Source organism: Marmota marmota, unplaced genomic scaffold (genome assembly GCF_001458135.2).
Source record: "Marmota marmota marmota unplaced genomic scaffold, marMar, whole genome shotgun sequence".
NCBI lineage: Eukaryota > Metazoa > Chordata > Mammalia > Rodentia > Sciuridae > Marmota > Marmota marmota.
In genome coordinates, this window is record NW_025999869.1 from 10,471,543 (window position 1) to 10,478,613 (window position 7,071).

Sequence of the window (7,071 nt, forward strand, 5' to 3'; positions counted from 1 at the left end):
AATTTTGTGAAAAAAGTATACTTCACAAAGAAGCAAATGAGGTATTCATAGATATAAAGCATTAGAACAAAAACAAAATAGGAATCCAGTTTGAAGAAAGAATTATGCATAAATTTAAAACACCTTGAATTACCTGTTAGCCAAGTAACCTTAAAAAAACTAACTTAACTTCTATATGTGTCTGTTTCTACATTTATACAATGGAGGCAATGCTATCTATTCATTAGTGTTAGATAAATAATGAATTAAATTTTATATAAAACCTATGAAGTTCATGACCAAGCACCACAGTTAGACCTCATGAACTGTGTGTGTGAACTCAGAGGAGGAAGAGGTAGGCAATGAAACGTAATTAAAACAAAAATTCCAGAGAGAGTCTGTCAGTCCCCACTCTGGTCAGAGCCTTCTGAACTGTTTATACCCGTGGAATTTCTTCCTTCTGAAATATGGTACCAGATTGGAGGAAGTTTAGAAAGTGTTCCACAGTAATGAACAAAACCAGGAGTCAAATTTCAGATAAGGAATGAAAGAATTGCTCAGCTAATAGTGGGAAGAAACTTTGGTTTTCTTGAGAGTGTAAGGCTATCAAGGGAAGTGGGTCATGAAACAATCCATATTGGAGAAGCATAAAACAAAGATTTTCAAGAAGAAAACTCTCATGGCTAGCAGTAGGGCTGTAAGAAAAAATATAAGCACCCAGAAGTACTTCATGGATCTGAGGAGGAGTGTGGAGACTCTAGTTGTGGGTGGGTAAGTGGATCCTGATTTCACTGAAATTCTTTAGTAAATAAAAGTTCTTCTTCATCTTCTCCATTTATTTTGCTATTTGTCATGTAATCAGGATGGGCTCATGGATTTTTATTTTATGAGGAATTATACAGTATTATCATTATTTATTTTGTTGCCCACAGGTATTCATTCCATCTGTGGCCAGTGGAAGTGCCTTCAAATTGCTATTATTTAGGCAGGGTGGGTACTTGGGATTGAACTCTAGGGCACTCTACCACAGAGCCACATCCCAGCCCTGTCTTGTATTTTATTTAGAGACAGGTTCTCACCGAGTTGCTCAGTGCCTCGTTTTTGCCAAGGCTGGCTTTGAACTCTTGATCCTCCTGCCTCAGCTTCCCAAGCCACTGGAATTTACAGGCATGCACCACTGTGCCTGGCTCGAATTATTTTTTGTATCCATTCAAGATGCCTGTATAATTATTTAATCACTTCACCATTTTCTGAAATGATTTTTTAAAAAATGTTCCTAATATATATATGCATATATCATACTTTCTCTAACCCAGGCCTAGAACCATCTGTTTCTCAAAAAAAATCCCCAATTTCTTCTATATTATATAGCAACTAAGTGTTCTAAAAGAAAAGGTATCCAATCTCACCACTCCTATTCAATATAGTACTTGAAATTTTAGTTAGAGCTGTTAGGAAAGAAAAAGAGATATAAATAGGAGAGGAAAATGTCCAATAATCACTGTTTTCAGATAAGATCCAACTGAGAAAATCCAAAAAGCTCTATTAGAAAGCTTCTAGAGCTAATGAACAAATATAGCAAAGTAGCAGAATACAAAATCAACACTCAAAAATCAATACTTTTTTATACACCAATTATGAATCTGCTGAAAAAGAAATTAGGGAAAAAAATTTCATTCACAACAGCCTCAAAATAAACAAACCAACCAACCCGGGGACAAATTTAACTTTAGAGGCTATTGTGGTTTAAATATGAGACATCCCCCCAAATTCATGTGTGAGACAATGAAAGAAAGTTTAAAGGTGAAATGATTGGGTGATATGAAGCATAACCTAGTCAGTGCATTAATCTTTGATGGGGATTAACTGGGTGCTAACCTTAAACAGGTAAGGGGTGGCTGGAGCAGGTGGGTCTTATCATGGGAGCATGCCTTTGAGATTTGTATCTTGTGCTTGCTAAATGGAGCTCTCTGCTTCCTGGTGCCATGTTCCCAGCTGCTTTCCTCCAACACATCCTTCTCCCATGATGTGCTACCTCACTTCAGGCCCCAAGGAATGGAGTCAGCGATCTATAGATTGAGACCCTTAAACCATGAGCCCCAAAATGAACTTTCCTACTCTAAAATTTTTCTCATCAGGTCTTTTGATCACAACATTGAAAAAACTGAATAAAACAAAAGACCTCTATAATGAAAATTATAGAACCATGAAGAAGAAATTGAAGACACTAGAAAATGGAAAAACCTCCAATATTCATGAATAAGCAGAATTGATAATGTTAAAATGGCCACATTACCACAGGCAACGAACAGATTCAATATAATCCCCATCAAAATACCAAATACATTTTTGAGGCCTTTTATTTATATATGACAGCGGAATGCATTACAATTCTTAGAGCACATAGAGCATAATTTTTCACATCTCTGGTTGTATACAAAGTATATTCACACCAATTTGTGTCTTCATACATGTTTTGGATAATAATGTCCATCACATACTAAATACATTCTTACAGAACTTGGGGGGAAAAAAAAGGTCCTAAAGTTCATATGGAAGAACAATAGATCCAAAATAGTCAAAGAATTTAGAGCAAAAAGAACAATGTTGGAATCATTTCTCTATGTCTACATATGCTTGTGTGTGTGTTTGTGTGTATTTGTACATATGCATATACACTTAGTGTAGTTTTACTCCTTTATAAAATTTGTAGGAAAATGGACGAAACTAAAGAACATCATATTAAACATGAGTCTTAGTTAAGACTCAGAAAGTTAAGGGTCATATTTTCTGCTTCATGTGGAAGCTAGAAAAAATAAAAAGGACTGAATAAAAGAATCTTATGAAAATATAAGAGAGCTCAGTAGCATAGAGGAAGACTGGGGGAGGGAGGGAGAGAAGGAAAGGGGAGGTAGTGGGAAATGAAATCTACCAAATTATGTTATGAGCACATACAAATATGTCACAATGGACTCCACTATTTTGTATTTTTTTGCAATGCACCAATAAAAAAATGAAGGCAAGAAGGATGGACACAACGTTCTAAGTATTTAGAAACCTAAACTGTAGTGGCAGGTGAGTTCACCACTATTTGGATATCACTGAATTTAGAACCTTTCATCAGATAGTATATATACTTAGTATGTAGTGCTAACACATATACACATGTAACTTTATATATCTGCTATTTTTTTATAAAATATTTTTGAAGACCTGAATACTGAACCAATCCACATGTATAAAATTTAGGTCATACGATATGGAAATAAATACTAGTGACCAAAAATATAAAGGCAATGATCAAACAGTCTCAAGATGTATACATCCACTCATCAGCTCAGGAACTTAAATTTACTATTTTAATTATATATCTTGATATTGAACAAATCTGACTAACATCCCTAGTAAAGTCAACAGAGCTGCTTTCCAAGAACTATTTTGGTCGTAGTTAGGGGTCTCTATGACACAGGATGATGCTTTAGGAAGGGTTCACTGTTGACAGAAAGAAACTCTCAACCTTTCTGGTGGGCAAGAAGCAGATTTGGTGTTAGAGCCAGATAACACAGATACCAGAGACAGATGAAATAGTGTTATCTTAACATTATAAAGTATCAAGTTTGGAGATTTAATTTACTATCATCATTACGCTAAATTTTATATTTAATAAATAGCCTTAAGTATTTTATTCTCATTAATAGAGCTAGAAAGCAAGGAAGAGAAAATATTTTTGAGGTTTTTAAAATTGACCAGAGTTAAATGAAAGCACACTGCTTTCTGATATGAGATCCTGTGCTCCTATCAGTGCCAAGTGGAATTGTATATAGTAAAATTTACCAATGTGACTGTTGCTGGACTAACTATAGAGCAAAACATTACAGCAATTGGTGAAAGAAAGCAATACTGTTTCCACCAAACTATCCTGATAGGAAATTGGAACAATGAATGAAATCCAAAGGAGTACCCATTGAGGACATTAACTTTGTACTCAATTGTACAGAGGAAGAGCATTTGAGTTTCTAACTTATGTGATACATCTTTATTCCTAACCCGTCTCTTTTAGAATATCCTCCTAACTGACCTTACCTCTATCTTTGCAGTCTTCAATATGATCTCCACAGAACTTTTTTTTAAGATAAAGTAAAAATACTTTCTTGTCCTTCTTAAAACACTTCAAATAAATGTACCCCCAATTCCCTCAAGATAAGTCAGAGCATCTTAGCCTGGCACATGAGGCTGTCCATGAGCTGGTAACTCTCCAGAACTAGTGCTTGTCACTATGTAATTGAACTATTTCCTTTAAATATCTTAAATAGTTACTTTCCCCCCCCCTCCCTTAAAACCATTCATGTCTTCACCCAGCATGGTGATCTATGTCTTCTCCTTTTGATTTTGGAGAAACCTTGAGTGCATGAATCTTGGTATAAACCAAGAATGTTAGAAGACATCTAAGACCCAAAATTCTTCTTTTCTGACATCAGGAAATTAGGAATGAACACGATATCTAGATTTGGCCAACTGAACAGTCCTACCCAGGAATATGAATTCACAAGAAAGGAAACAAAGCAGAGATTACTCACAGAGGCCTCTGAGGTATCAAGACCTCATGGCGGCGAATAATTGGTAGTCACAGTGATAAGACCATGAACAAGTTCTGGCCTCTCAGCTGTTGTCTATGATATCTTCATGCCTTCTAAATTCAGGTCTTTGACTCTGAACTACACAGTATTCTATAAATAAATTGGTTTTCTGTTTATGGTAGTCAGTGGTGATCTGTTATTTACAACCAAGGTGTCTGAATGAAAAGGAACTCAAATTCTAACAAACCATCAGATCCAAAACTGAATGAGTAAAAGAACACAATCACAGAAAAACTTGACTCAAGTTCTATTATTATGGTCTTTCTTACTTTTCCTTCTGCCATAACTTGCCCCCACCACCTCCACTTTCCTAAATAGCAAATATTTTTTAAAAGAATAAATATTAGTCTCTGAGAAACTCTCAGGGTTCTTGTATAACTTAATGATTTCTAAGATACCAATTGAATATCAACTTAAGTGTAATTTAATTATGTCAACTTAACTGTAATCTAGTTGAAGTCAGAGCACTGTGTCCTCTCCTTTAAGCTGATTTAACTTTGAAACTGAGAAAGAGATTTTTGAAGAAAAAAAAAACTGGCATCTGTTAACCATAGAAACTAGCTGAGCCTACTATAATATTAAAGTTCGCATTTCAATAAATAAATATATTCATGACTCCAAACGGCAATTAGACATCTTCTAATGAATATCCCCTTAGGTACTTTAGATTGAACATGACTTTGAAACTTAATTTATCTCTTTACATCCAAACATCTATTATAAATTTTGCTTAATTTTCAAGTTTAAGATAAAAACAGAACATTGATAGACTTCCAGAACTTTTTACCCCTTTAAATTTCCTTAGAATTGCTAAGAAATGCAGAAGTCTAAATCTGTATTACTATTATGATTTTTAAAAAAAGAACTTCCATACCAGTTTTAACTATTTTGAAGCAAGTTTGTAAGCACTAGAACTACAGTCTCAAATTTTCATTACACAAAGAAAATGCCAAGATAGGAAATAAGTAAATGAGCCCCAAGCAGAAGCATCCTCATATCTAATAATCAGAGATACAAGCGAGAGCAATAAAAATTTAAAAAAAAAAAAAAAAACTGCATCAGTCCTACTGAATCAGGGATTGCCCATGGCAGCAAAATCTTTAACATTCCTCCCTTTGAGACGTGGGAATCTATGCAATATTCTCTTTAATCAGAGGTGCCTTATGAGTGCTTTGACCATGAGTGATGGTTCTACCATTACCTAAAAGACCATGTGTGCTTCTCTCTTCAATGGACGATGCACTATAGGAATGCTGAGTCTTCATGTGAACTCTTAGCACCCTGAGAACGACATGCTGGGGAAGCCATACATAAGAACTCTGGTCCACACTTCCAACTCAATCCTGCCTCCTGCTATCCCTGCAGAAATGCCAGACGTGATTGAAGCTGGTAATTCCAACCAGCCCTTCTGCCAGCAGAATGTCATAGAGTTACCTCCACTGATGCCAATTTGGCCAAAAAACACATACACTCAAGCTCTGCCTGAGTGTCTGACCCAGAAAATTGAGAAATATAATAAAATGACTGATGTTTTAAGCCCCCCAGCTTTGGACTAGTTTGGCACAATGTAATAACAGAAGTGGCAAAACCAAAGGGACAATATGTGACCTGGATATTGGGAATAAGCAATGGATGAAAGTGCAGTGGGCTCCGGGAAATCAGGAACAGTTCATTATAAAGCTAGAGGGAAATAGATTCTTTTTATATCCTGGCAGAAAGCTTGGCATCATCCCCTTCTGTGGCAATGTGGAAAACAGAAAATACACCTAATGAATTCAACAACCCAGTGAGTAAGATTTTCTGGGCAGTGTTGGGGTTGTCATCTAACCTCCCTTAGATGCCTGCAATAAAGTGACAGGGCAGAGGGATGAGCAGAAAAACTGTTGCATTTTTTAATGGAATTTGTGAAGGACCCAGGACGATCTTTCTAAGTCACACTATGTTATCAAAAAGATAGCCTTAAGGAAGAGATCAAATTCTGCACTGTAAGTGGTGCACAGCCTCAAGGAATCCAGGTTTAGGCTGTAGAATTCTTTCTTGAAATGGCAAAGATTTAAGTCAATGCCCTAAATATACTTTCATTTATACAGAAAGCCAAGAACATTATAAGAATGCCACAGCTCCTCTTAGCCAGACAACAATTCTTCTACGACAAATAAGGGTACTTCCTAGAGTTGCCTAAAAGGGAGCCCAAGATACAGATCTTGCCCAGATTGAGTCAGGAGGATATACACAACCTAAACAGACCAATATCAATTGAGGAAATAGAAGAAACCATCAAAAGACTACCAACTAAGAAAAGCCCAGGACCAGATGGGTATACAGCAGAGTTTTACAAAACCTTTAAAGAGGAACTAATACCAATACTTTTCAAGCTACTTCAGGAAATAGAAAAAGAGGGAAACTTCCAAATTCATTCTGCGAGGCCAACATCACCCTGATTACCTAAACCAGA